This window comes from Apteryx mantelli, chromosome 5 (assembly GCF_036417845.1).
Source record: "Apteryx mantelli isolate bAptMan1 chromosome 5, bAptMan1.hap1, whole genome shotgun sequence".
Classification (NCBI taxonomy): Eukaryota; Metazoa; Chordata; class Aves; order Apterygiformes; family Apterygidae; genus Apteryx; species Apteryx mantelli.
Window position 1 is genome coordinate 77,770,855 of NC_089982.1, and position 13,989 is coordinate 77,784,843.

Here is a 13,989-nt window from a genome sequence, read left to right on the forward strand (position 1 = left end):
CTTTTGAAATCAGTTTGCAGTATATGGAATATATGCGTATACCAGAATATGTCATATTGTAATCAGTCGGTACTTCCACCATCCTACTAGTATGTTGTTTTTTTTTCCCCCTCTCTCAGTGATTTCCCTTTCCTTTGTCCTCAGTTGTGTTGGGGCCTGAGCAGTGCTTAGACTGTTGTAGGCAAACATGAGCAGCAGCTGCTTGGGGAGTAGAAGCATAGTGCCGTCGTGATTTACGCCACTGTGTTTTCAGTTCGTTCCAAACAACATCATTTTGTTTCACGGAATACAAATCATGTTTGATGCCTCTCCCAAATGTACGCGTATCCCCTAACTTAATCAGTTCTAGGCTATGTTCTTGCCCTTGTCATCTCCAGTTAATAAATTCTGGACTTCCTTTTCCTCTTCAATAAAGAAAAAGGTAAATGGACAGATGTGTATGATGGGATGGATTCAACTATTACCATCTATTTTCAGAGTAACCTTGCAATCACTGGGAATAATTAAGAACTTTGTTTCAGAAATGGCAAAAAATGACACTTGCACTGTTGATTTCATGTTGTTTTTTTTTTAATTCAGAGAAAAATATTCACTATTTCTCAATTGAAAAGTAATAAATAACTTTGATCCTAGGTGGCATATATACTGAGCCTTCTGTCAGATGCTGTATTTGTGGTAAAACCAGTTGAACTCCTTAACCTGTAATGGTTTTGATCTTTAAGATACAGAAACTCCAGAAGGTGTTCTTCTCTAAGGCTTTGTAAGCACCGGAGCGCTTTCCCCCACTGTATGCCAGAAACATCATGCATCTGCCTCCGCTTTTGGTGCGGTGCCTGTTTGGGTTCGTGGGAGCAGTAGAACCTGTGCGGAGGTTCCCTACCTGCACCAGCAGGGAAGGGAGTTGAGCTTTGGTGGGTGAGAAAGGTTATTCCTGGCTGCTGGTAAAGACCTGCAGCAGGTATCTATATTGAAACGAATCGAGGAGTGTGTGTATGAGTAAATATTGTTGCATGAACTAAATGTGCTTCACTTTTCAAAAATCTGAGTTCCCTTTTTTTAGTGTCTTCAATGTAGTGTTGCTTTTTGCTATTATCAAATACAGCAAAGGAAAACTAGTCTAAATCCTATTCCTGCCAAAATATTATAAACACTACAATGAGCACTATTAGTAATACATTTCCTTACTTTTAACTGGGAATTAATTGCCTCATTCTGCAGTTAATGCCTTTGGTTCTTTTGGCTTTTAACATATTAAAGAAAATGTCAGACAGAATTTTGCCGAATGTAGTTGAGAACAACCTATACATATATAATTATAATGTGAAAGCTTTACTGAATAACTGAATTGGAAGTTGATATTGCTGATCAATAGAGAATAAAAGGCAATAGGCTGTATGCGTTATAGCATTGATGAAAGCTTTTTTCCAGTATGTGGGGAAAAGGAGCATCTCTTGATTAAATAGGTAGTACTGTAATTGTGTTTGATTTTTAGATTTAACTAAACAGGCAACAAACAGGTCTCAGAACTTGATCTTGCCAGAAGAGACAATATATGATTCTGAAATCCTAGTGTGGCACACCGATGTGTAATGACTAGGGGGTTTTTTTGTTGTTGTTTGTATTTTTCACCCTCAATAAAAGAATATAAAACTGTCCAGCTCAGGAAAATATATGCTTGAAAAGCATCCGTGTTTGTGCTTAATTTTTTCTTAGTTTTATACCTTTGGTATCTTGGCTTCTAAAGGAACCTGTTTAAAGAGGGGGAAAAAACCCCACCCCGTAGCTAAAGACTGATATAGCTTATCTAACATGCCTAGTGATGAGGAGAAATGGTCAAACTCAAACTGTATGCTGAGCTAGCACAGAAAACAAGAATAGCTGTACAAACCCATTTGTTTCCCAAGAGAGGTTTCCTATGTGACCAGGAGACCAAGGACAGACCTTGAGGATATTGTCTGAAAAGGCCGAGGAATGCCTGATTGAGCAAAAAGATCCAGTTCAGCAGGGGAATGCGGGCAGGGCCCAGGTGAGCGTCCTGCCATGCACTGTCATCCAGTTCACTGTCTTGCAGCAAATTTATGCTTTTGGTGTGCTTATGTAATTTTTTTATGGATGGAAAGTTCTAAAAGTCTTTTTTTGCAGGAGTTACAAAGTCCTATGCAATCATGCTGTTGGTCTGTCTGGTGCCTTTTGTCTGTCTGTCTTCTGGCAATTTTCAAAGCCACTGTTCAGGTTCAAGCAAGCTTGACAGAAGAATCCTCAGTGCAGTAGCAAGTACGTTCCCAAAAGTTGTGTGGAGGTAGGAGCTTTCTGCCCAGGGGAGAAGAGAGACGGTGTTAAGTGTTCTGACTGAAGGGCTGTGTTGTGAGTGCATTCCTTGAGGAATGGCCACAAGTAGCATGAACACACTGCTGTAAGCGCAGGACAAACTTCAACTGAAGCTTGCTTATCTGTAAAACAGAGTAGGAAACCCAGCTTGACTAGTGATGGCACTCAGAAAGCTACTCGTTTATATGAGTTAGCTGAAATAGATAAAAACTTTTACTTATGCAGGCATTCCTTTGAGATTGTTGTCCAATGGAAGGCAGAAGCTGGAAAAAGCTCATGTGATGAGTACCTTGATAAGATCGGTTTCTGTCGTCACTGGACTTGAGCAAATGCATTTTGGAGCAATGTTCTGATGAAATCTTTTTTGCTGCAATGATTGATTGCACTAGTGATCTGATGCCAAGGTAGCTGTTATATTTTGAACATCTGGCAAGGTGTTCAACCTGAGCTTATTGAAAGCCTCTTACAAGGCAAATGAGGTTTTGTACAAGCAGCTTTACACAGATGATTGTGCTTTTAATAAATATGGTACAGAGCACCTCAAATTCATCCTCAGCAAGTTTGCTGAGGCAGACAAAAATAAGGATGCTCTTTCAATGCAAAGAAAGCTAAGTAATGTGCTGTGCCTGTTAATACCTGAGCGGGACTATGTGATAACTCCTGTATAATCAGCAGGCTCGAACTCATTGCTGGATCGGGTTTTTTTCTTGTTGGAGAGTCTATGCCCTGATTAAGACATTTATTTCTTGATCCAGAAGTCAAATATTGTATATGGCAGATTGTTTAAAATAGGTTGGTATTGAACAAGTCAAAATGGGCATTCTACCACGGCTGCTAAACATGAACAAAATACTGGAACTACAAAGGTTGGGAGGAAAAAGAAATCCTATCATTAGCATATGTGCAAACTAAAGCAAGATGGAGCTTTTCAAAGAGGCTGCAAAACAATCCTTAAACTGGACTAAATGTGCTTTTAGAACAAAAGTCTGATTCTAAAAGAAAAAAATGTATTGCAAATTACTTATCAGAAAAATATAAACATTGAGGATATGTCCAAGAAGAGGTCATTATTTGTCTCAAATATCAGTGTTTAGGATTTTTTTAGGAACGTTTCTAAACATTCATAAACATTTTATAACATTATTACAGTGGCTAAAATGTCCTGTAATACAGAAAGTTATGAAGGTGTGTGACTTAGCAAGACAGAGGGTTTTGCATTATTGGAGAGAAATAGTTGGATGCTGCTTCCAAATACCACAGTGGTCCACTGATTAAGGGGAGGCCTGTAGACCTGGCAAGGAAGTCGATCCATCAACCAACCCAGGGAGCTAAATTGTCAATGGTCCTCTTGATAGGTAGCAAATCACTAAAACATCTCTGAATCTGTCTTGTTTGAAAAGATACTCAATGTAATGTTTGACTTTAAATACAAAAATGTAGACAAATCTGAAGAAAACTGCATACAAGCATTTAAAGAATAATTTGTCTGTTTTGATATATATCCCAAAAAGCTGTACTTGATAATTCTAAGTAAATATTTGTCCCTTAAGTTTGATGTTCTTGCAGCAAATGAGAATGAAACATTATTATTCAAAGCTCAAGTCAGGGAAATTAGCTGCAGAACTAGGCTTTTAGTAAGTGTTTCACAGGTTCAGATTTCTCCAAAGGTAAGAATTAAGACTCCTTATAGCCACAGGTGGGTTTAGCAGGAGGCAACCAAGGTGTCTGTGGAGTCAGAAGGCCTTGGCAGGTCTGCAGTAGGCTGAGGGAGCAGCGGCATTGCAGGTTACCCATTCCTCACATGGAAGAAGTGAAGCACCATCACTTCTCACATATGACTGCATGCTTAGCATGTTGACTTTTCTACGGAAAACTGTTTCCTCCTCTTGAAGTATCTCTCTTTTTTCCTAGAAATAGAGGCTATAGTTCAGCTGCAGTCCATTTCTTTTCAGCAAAGTAAACAACCTCAAGCTTAAGTAATGTGTGTTAAGCATGTGCTTGTATACTTCCCCCGGAAAATATGGATTTGAGCACATGCCTTTCTGGTTTGGTATTATGAGCATTCAAAAATAGAAACTCTATATAATGACTTAATTCATCATGAGTGAAAACCTGACTGTGTTGACATATTCTTAAACGTTTGCTATTCCAGTTAAGTGTGACCAGTATCAGGGTTTTCTTTTGTTTTATTTTTTAATACTCTTACACCATGCTGTAGGGTAAGCAAAAGATTTAAGTGTGCTTTCTGAAGATTGTGCTCATATTGGAAAGCTTCATCCACTTGATTTCTGTAGTCTGTTAATAAATCACTTACTGATTTTTTTTTTTTTTGCTTATGCTGCTGCTGGCATTTTTTTTCCCCTGAGTTAACCTGCTCACCTGTCTTTCTAGCTTGTGAAATGATATTCTACAGACAAACACAGAGCAGTTGGTAAAGCCTTAACCAGTCTGTAGCTTTTCCACAGTGTTTATATTCTTTACGAATATTCCTGTCCAATTACCAACTGAGTCCTTTCTCCTTTTAGACAGAAGCAGCACCAGAAAACCAGCAAAATTAATTAGAAGAGTGTGTTTTCAGTATTTTTAAGACTTCATTGCATTCTACAAAATGAACATTGAGGGGATTTTTTTTCCTTGAGGAATAGCATTTTAGGAAGTGTCAATAGATAAAAAATATTGCATACTGTAAATGAGTAGCCAACCACTTTTTTTTGATGAGAAGACATTGTTGCTACTAAAAACAATAAAATTTGAAATTAACTCTCAGATATTGTGACTCCATATTGAGAAGGACTGTTTCTTATTAGTATTTACTAGTATTTTAAAAGCACTGGAAAGATGTGAAGGGCCAGCCAGAAGAAAGGACGTGAGTACATCTGCTTGCATGTGAATTAGAAATGAAATGACTTAACCAAACAACTTACCGGACTCCTTTCTGAAGAAGTACCTTAGACCTTTGGAACTAGTCATCTGCCAATCAAGCTTACTAATGCATCTGTGACTCATGTAGACCTCACTTTTCCCCTCTTTTCGCTCTTTTTTTTCTCATCACTGAGTTTATTACTATTCACATAGGCAATGGAGAAACTTGGGGTTTTGAGCAGCCTAAACCCTATTACTTTCGACCAAAACAGTTTTTCTTTCCGGTTAAGAAAGTTGCGTGTTTAAAATCAGTTTCATGCAACATCAGTTTTAAGCTTTAAAAAGACTACATTGTATCTAACTGCATAATTCAATATATTTAAAACACTCGGAACCTAATTCTGCTTTGTGATACACAGAACACATTGTCATCTTGTATAATAAATGTTTTTCCAAAATGTTAGGCATTTTTTTTCTGCTTGGGATCAAGTTCTTAACCTATAGTCTTTTTAAACTCTCAGCTCAATGGGGATGTACTGCCATTTGTGAAGACCTTTCCGGAGTTCTGTGCTGTGCAGTAATTGTTCATATTTGGCACTTTCTGGTAACTGCAGCATTTATTTGAGAGTACGGAGAGTTTGAGGCTGATTGGTTAGGTGACAATACCCTTCTTGCCTTTCCCTGCAAATACAGTAGACAAAACAGATTTAGACCAAAAACAATTGGGCTCTTGGCAATAGAGATACACCACCCTGTTCCTTACCAAGGGGGAGTAAAGGAAGCTGTACGGATGAAAGACAGTTGCACAGATGTGAACACTGTGGCCTTTCTCTGAAGCTTTTCCCTTCAGCTTCAGCTCTTAGAATCCCACCACTTGCAGCACCAGAGAAGTTGTAGAGCAGGTAAATGATGTGTGTTAGCCAATGCTGCCTAAGGAAGGGTAGCATAGTGTGGCACTTCCAGCAGTTAAAACTATCACACCTGAACTGTCCAGTTGCACCCAGTATTGCAGTACATTCCTGCAAATGTTTGTTGATGCAGTAGCTGCAACATATAATTGAAAAATATACTTGTGCCAGATGAACCTTTTACCATTACCAAACACCTTTGGAAAGTTTCCCCAGTGGAGAGAGGTTTACATTGTTCTCTGGTCAAGAAGCAATGCTGATTTACCATCAGCAAAATGCATAAAATTAATGTTTTTTCCATAGGGGTTAAGTTGGGGTTTCTAAATGTGTTGGGGAGACATAAATGCTTAGAATATTAGAAAAGCGCAAATGAACCACTGAGATCCGCAGCCTTCGCTTGCAGTCCCAGGGTGTTATTTTAAGCAGGGTTGGGGATTATCTGTTGGTCTGAAGCAATTCGCAAATGATGAACATTATTTTCCTGAGGATAACTGGCAGGCATCAGAAGATAATTATATCACTTGCTAGGGTCTTGCTCATCTGTAGGGTTTACTTGCTTCAGTCTTTTCTCATTTGTTCATTTGTGATGATGACATCTGTTGTGGGGGGGGTTTGGGGGGGGGCCTTCATTCATGTTGTGATGGTCAGTAGAAGAAAAAGCCTCAAGAAGGGATTTACTTCCCTACAAGGGATCATAGAAACCACGTGGAAAAGTTCTCATTGGTGTTAAAACTGCTTATTACTCAATACGGGCTGATGTCAGTTATGTTTATAAGACCATATTTTTTAATGTGTTGGACAGATGAGAAAGAAACAGTATTCGTACTCAAAAGCTGTCTGTGCTTAAAACTGCACAAAAGATTTTTGCAGTTTTGTTTCTCAAGCAGGAAATCCTCCACAAGAAGAATCAGTATATCTAGAAATGTCTTTTTCAAAGCAATACCCAAACTTTGAAATTACTGAACAGCTTGAGGTTTATCTTTTAGCATCCTGCCTTCTCATTGTAGTATCAGTTTTCTCTCTAGCTGTTTGCTTTTGTCCTATGAAGAACTGTCCGTGCTAAAATTCCTTCCTTTCCCTCTAAGTGTATCTCTTTACACTTTTCTTCTAGCTACAACTTCAGTTTTTGACAAAGACCAGTTTGCTTACAAGATGTGACAATGGAGTCTTTTCATCTGATAACCTGTAATAAGTAATCTTACAGGCCTGTTATTTATTAGATAAATTTTAACAGTCTAACATAAAAATTAGTGAATCTGTAGTCCACATCTTTCTCAAATTGTTTTCCTTTTAACATTCTCTTATAGTCCATATAAATCCTGATTAAAAGTCAAATCAGAATTTATTATGCAACAAACTGAACTCATCTAATCCTAGTGAGCAGTCATTGGTAGGACCTTACTGGCAAAAGCTGAGTGTAGCAAGTTCAATAGTCCTGTAGTATTTTCTCTTGTAGGCTGGATATACTAAGCTTCTCAATGGTATACCAAGCTTAAATCTCTGACATAATGAGAGCAGAAAATGAAGAGTGATACTTGATGAAAAGTAAAAGAAAAAAAAAGTAAAAAAAAAATCAGTGGGTGATTTTTCATAAAGAGAAAATTGGAACGTTGCAGTATTACACAATGATGTAATATTGTCCAGATGGTCCCTTATAATTCATGTGCTATATGAAATTAAATATGTATGATATAGCTAAATGTTTTTTAAAAACATATGTTACTGATTCCCGTCTTTGTATTGGTTGGAGCGATAGTCAATGTATATCATATAAATCAGTATAATAAATAATCACCAATCTATAAACGATGATTTAAAATTGGGGGAGGATGTGGCCTGGTAGTGTGGTTAATCATGGGCTGACAGTATAGCTGCACAGAATAACCTGGATCATTTAGTGGGCTGAATCCGTTTGAACATTAGATGTGAAGTGTAAAGAAGCGTTAGAGACGGGGACGGCAGGGCGTTCCTAGAGAGCGCCAGTGACCCCTGCCTGGGTGCCTGAGTTGGGATGCTCGCAGCCGACCGAACGCGGGGAACAGCCGCGTTGTCATCTCCCAGGGTGATGGGGGGAAAATAGAAATAGGTGAATAAGTGTAACATAAAAACTCGATGGTTTAGTGGAAAAAGGCAAAATGAGCAAATATCTATCTAGAAATTGAAGTGCAACAAAGAAAAGCAAGAAATTACGTACATGAATTTGATGGTAAATGTAATAATTCCTGGAAAAAAAACTACCAGGCTAAGTGGTAGGTTCTCTGTCAGGGACTTTCAAACGAGGTCTTCTACGTTATTAATTTAAACAGATGAGGATGGGAATTACTAATTTATGCTGTTCCAAAGAAGAGTAATAAGTAATTCACAAGGAATCATTTGAACCACATTTTGCATCAACTGAAAGCGAAAATTGGCATTGCGAATGGTGTTATCTTATATTTTCTGATACCAATCGGAACGAATTGAATTTAGAAAGTTGTGGATATTCATTTCAAATGGCCCCATGCTCAGAGACTGAGAATTTCATGCAGCTTCATCTTGCTAGGGAGCTCGTATGCCACAACCGAAGCTCACGCTGCTGAGCCACGTGAACGTAACACAGCAGAGAGAGCTTGATTAAAACTTTTGTATCTCCAGTTTGAAAGATGAGACATTTGAGAGCTGAAAAACTCATCCGTATGGTTTTTGCTCCCAACCAGTCTTAATTAAGATGCCCTATTTAACTTATGCAGTGCAATTTAGATGCTTATAAATAAACAGTCATGTGTTGCCAAAATTTAGCACTTGAGTTCCTGCATCTTTGGTTAACAGCTTTGTCTAGAAGGTTTTAATGGATGTAGACAAATGTTAAAGTAAAAAATAAAAAACAGAAATAATCAGTTAGGTGGAGGAGATGCTGAAAAATGCTGTACGGAGGCTTATTCTGTAAATACAGAAATTTAAACTCCTAAATTGAGCTTAGGTCTAATTGGATGGCCTCCCTCTTACTCTCATTCTTTCTGAATTTTGTTTCATTGGTTTTGTTACCGTGTATTGCAGGCTCTGTCCTTCTCCTTGGGTACTTTTATGTCAAGGCTGTAGTGAAGATACTGTCCAAGACTAAATGTTTGTTTTACATTTGCTTAGTGTACCTTAGCTGTTTAGTAAAAGATAACATTGAAGGGATTAAGAGGAAGAGTCTTAAGACTGGAAGGGTTTAATTTGTAGTAAGTGTGGGGCTTCCCTTTGGAAAAAAAACCACTTTAATTACTACGTGTTTCAGCTCCTTTAAAAGCTGTTTCATCGGTGACTTGCCTCAGAATTTTAATGGCTTGACCTAGTGATGTAGAAAGCTTTGCAGCAGTATTACAGCTCATAATAATATCGAAGATAGCCTTAAACTCCTTACGTTTGCGCACAAACAAGGCGTGTAAGGACACGAGTCAGTGCGTCTGCTTTCAGGAAAAGATTGTGTTGCTGTCTCGTGAAATTGCTGACTGAGGAGCAGTGCAGCGACTAACACTGCGGTGGTATTTAGCAGCATTCACAAGACTGAATCTTTTTTCTGCTGTCTTATTACAATAAAATACTTGCTGTAGTTAATTTTTTGCTCCTGTCAGGAGCAGAGGGTATATACTGGTCCCTTTAAAAGGTATTAATGCAATGTTGTTCCTTCTCAGGGACTGTACAGCTGTGCGTGTTTTGATGCTGTTGTACTGGCCTGAACGGGTTTGTCTGCAGGGTTTGTATTTTGTGCAGGCTAAAACCGGGAATTGAACAACGTGCTGCGCTGGGTTTTGTTGAATGCTTCTTTGAAGATAATGAAGCAGAAGTAACTCTGCTTTTTTCAAGAATTCATGATGGCTTTTACTGAGCCCTCACCACTTCTGAGGCTGCGTTTGTGTTTCCTGAGTTCTGGTCCCCATCTCTGTAGCTGATGGTTTGGCGCTGGTGGCCGGGCCGCAGCGTACCTGTGCCTCTGCCGGGGGCATGGGCACCCCTGCACCGGGGGGGGGGGGAGGGGAGGGGGGTGCTTGCATGTGGGCTGCCTACGTGAGGTGGTCTGGTGATTCAGCTCTGTACTACAGCCTCGATCACCTCGAGTAGTGCTTTAACCCTGGGGTTTGCCAATGAGAGCCTTTCGACTCTCACTGCACACACATGCCCTTCCCTTCAAAAATATCGTACTTTATCTTTTTATAACAGTGGAAATGTTTTCTATATTTCAAATAGAAAATGATAAGGTTTGCAACATATATTTCATCATTATACTCTCAGTGTTTTTGTCTTTTTTGCCATTTATTGTTCTGAATAATTTTGTCTTTCAAAGTCATGCTATCTTCCATTTTGCTATTGAATATTTTCTTTATTATTTTACATTTATCTTGTACTGTTGCATGACTTGCTTTGATAGATGTATCTGGTACATCTGCATTAGTTGTCATTTAAAATGTGTTACTTTTTGGTAATTTCTATGCTTTTGCTATTTCTTCATTTTTAAAAGCAATGTTTTCTTTTTACCCAATGATTTTCTTTACCTGTAAGATTTTTCTTACATTTTTTGTCTTCAGTGTTTGACTTTCTTTAAATTGCTTCCATGTAACCTGGGCTTTACACATAACCTGGTTCTGGTAAAAGGAATTTCATACTGCTTGATTCTTCCATGTTTTAAGAATCCATTTCAGATATTTTTCAGCTATTTTTTGCTCTGCTTGATGTTCAGTCTCATCTGGCAACAACTTTTTATGTCTAATTCCCAGTCTACAGGTAGTATAGTCCTAATGTTTCTCACACTATGTGCCTATTTGGTCAAATTGGATTAAAAAGGACAAAAAAAAATTTTATACATTCCTTCTGAAGATCTTATGTATGATTTACTAACTTCTTGCTTAGAAAGAAAAGATTGTGCTTATCTGAAACCCATGAATTTTTCACCAAGTTCATGGCACCTACAAAATGATACTTGCTCCTTTCTTCCATTTGTATCTCCAATCTCTTGTAACATTCAAAATTCTTATCTTTTTTTTTCCCCCGCCACTGATTTCAGTTATTTTTTCAATATTTTGATGGAAGCTTTTGTAGGCCTCAGAATTTCCAGGCACTGATGAATGTTTACATTATCCCTTTTAGGGCATATGCTTTTATTACTATTGTCAATATGTTTTAGTAATGGATTCCCTTGTTCTTCTGTTCTATCCATTATAATTGCTATTTGGTTTTAATGTGGATGAAAATCCATCATGATAATTCTGCTCTTTGCCACTCAGAAGATTTGTGGCAGAGTTTCCTCTCCGAAATGTCTCGGTCCAATTATTTGCTTTGTCAAGTCTTTACATCTATTTGGCCCTGGTATCTTATGTGGTAGATTCAGTACATTTACCATCTGTGACTTGATTCCTGCAATTGTCAAAATGAGGATTTCTGTGGCAAATCTGACCAGCTGGTGCACTAGCTTCTGCTCAAGGCCCATCACAGTGCTTGATAGATCACCATTTTCTTGGGTTTTCGTCTTGGAAAGGAATTTTGGCTTATTTTGCCTAGAGCTGAAATGTATTATTTTGTTTTCAATAAACAGAACTTGTGATTCAGCTGTTTGCTCCACCGTATAATTATTGCAGAATTAGTGAGAAAGCCAGCAGGGCTTTGGAGATAGTGGTGGTTTAATAATGCTCCAGGTTTGTTGTATGAGAGAGTTTCCTTCAAAGTAGAAGAATTTTAAGTATGTATAAATGTCTTAAAATCATTCTTTTCCTTGCTGTTGGACTGCTGATCTGCCCTAAATGTAAGAAAAAATAAATATCATTAACTAAAGTGCTTCTTTTTTTAAGCAAAAAAATGTAATATGGTATTTATCTATCTCTTCATTGCAGAGAACAGACCCACAGCTCCTTGCTCAGTTCTACTATGCTGATGAGGAACTAAATCAAGTGGCAGCTGAACTGGACAGTCTGGATGGAAGAAAAGACCCACAGAGATGTACACTGCTGGTCAACCAGTTTCGCTCCTGTCAGGTAATCAAAATGGCATCTTCTTGATTGTATTGTGGTAGGGTTTTTTGTATATCTAAATTTATTGTTTTATTGTGTTATATAAAATGACCCTTTGGTAAATGTATGCCTTTTATTGAGCTAAAGGTTATATTTCCTAAAAATATTATTCATATGACTACTCATCTCATTTAAAAAATTTTTTTAAATTCTTTCCTCTTAAATGAGACTACACATTAAAGACTTTGTTTCCCTTATATAAAATAAGTGTGTACAGCTTACTAGATCCTGAGAATTGTTTCAAAATTTCAGGCAATACATTAAGACAGCTGATAGCTTTGCAGTGAATTTTTGGAAATAATATCTGCTTTGTGCAAAAACCCTTGAAGATGAGAAGGAACTAGTGAGAAACCATGCAAAGGAGGGTATTTATCAGTAAATTATTTAAAAAGTATGAATCTGTGTGTAAGTTCCTGTTACATAGTATTAGTTCACCTAAAAAGAGATTCCTCATATTATTTGCTGAACCATACTTCTAGCAAGACCTGAAGGGAAGAGAATTGGAGACTGCAAAGACCAGATCAGTTAAATCTGGCTCTCTAATTTGGATTGGCTTGTGATTCAATTTATTAATTGAAAAGCAATGGAGAAATCTAACTTTCCCTGTCATGCTCTAAGCCATTCTACACAAAGTTTTTCAGTAGTAAAATTCACATTTTTAGAGATGGAAACTACAACGTTTGTGGTACGTTTTGTACAAGCACAAAGCAAGTGCTTGGATGCTTATGCCTCCCAATGACACACAAGAAAAACACTCTAATACAAAGTGAGCTAAACTCCAGACTTAAAAGTGAGCTAAAATTCACCATGGTGGGAGGAATTCCTACCAAAAGTAAACACTGTTGTTGTCAAGTCAGAAGAATTGTAAATGGAAAGGCCATGGAAATAAAAATTTAATTACATCTCCACCAAATAAAACATAAATAATAAAATAATAAAAATTAATCTTTTTATAAATTTTATAATAAAAATGAAAAATGTAAAGGGACTGTTTTGATTTAGCTATTATTTCTTATGATACTAACAGTAAAATGTGCTAAATTTCATTATGTGGAGACTCTTATCACTAATCAGACTAAGATGAGTTTGCAGAAAAGTGCCCTGGCCAGCATACCAAACATTCACCTTAAGTTAGCAAAGCCCATTGACAAAAGGGAAAAAGCGAGGCATTACATGCTTGCCAGCAAATCTTTTGTAATGAAAAAAATACAAATTTTTGAAGAGTATTTCCAGAGAAACAGTTGATAGGCAATGTATTTTTACATTAGAAAGGATTTCAATACTTTGGTCTACTTTGAAGATCTTCACTTTTTCATACTGTACTGTCACCAGAGAAAAATGTGGAATTTAAGAGTTTACCAAACTGGAAATTGCAAGTTTAGTAATAGTCAAAATTCAGTGAATCAGAGAAAAAACAGGAGCGAGAGTGATGAGGCTGGATCGGCTTTAGCTAAATCACTTTTTGCAAATATTTATCTGACTTGTTCTTTTAAACCTCCAGTAACGGACATTTCATGACCCTTCTAGGCAAACTCTATCCAGACTGTGTTTTATTAGGAAAGATTTTTCTAATAATAAGGATGGATGATCAATATCCTGGTGCAAGTTAAGTCTCCTTGTTTGTTGTCTTGCCCCTGGAGATAACAGTTTATTCGCTGTTTCTCTGCAGCTGTGTGGGCTTTCTGGTTGTTTCTGGCAGCCCCAGCAAACCCTAGGATCTCTTCTGGGTCAAAAAGCAGCTTCTCTGAATGTTTTGTTAGTAGGAATGCAAGAAATGCAGACTCTGGCAGTTTCTTGGTCAGTCTGGTTGACTTGTTCCTGGGTCACCGCCTTGTGACCCGTAATACCTCTGCAGCCTGGTAGTTCCT

General features: G+C 37.7%; 1 protein-coding gene across 1 annotated transcript in view; it reads left to right on the top strand.

Annotated features, from left to right (window-relative positions):
* Positions 1-13,989, top strand: part of ZFYVE28 (zinc finger FYVE-type containing 28) — a 164,129-nt gene that overhangs the window by 73,438 nt on the left and 76,702 nt on the right. Inside the window, exon 2 of the mRNA XM_067298298.1 lies at positions 11,945-12,085. The gene's annotated coding sequence lies outside the window, so the exon portion shown is untranslated. The remainder of the gene's footprint in view (positions 1-11,944; positions 12,086-13,989) is intronic.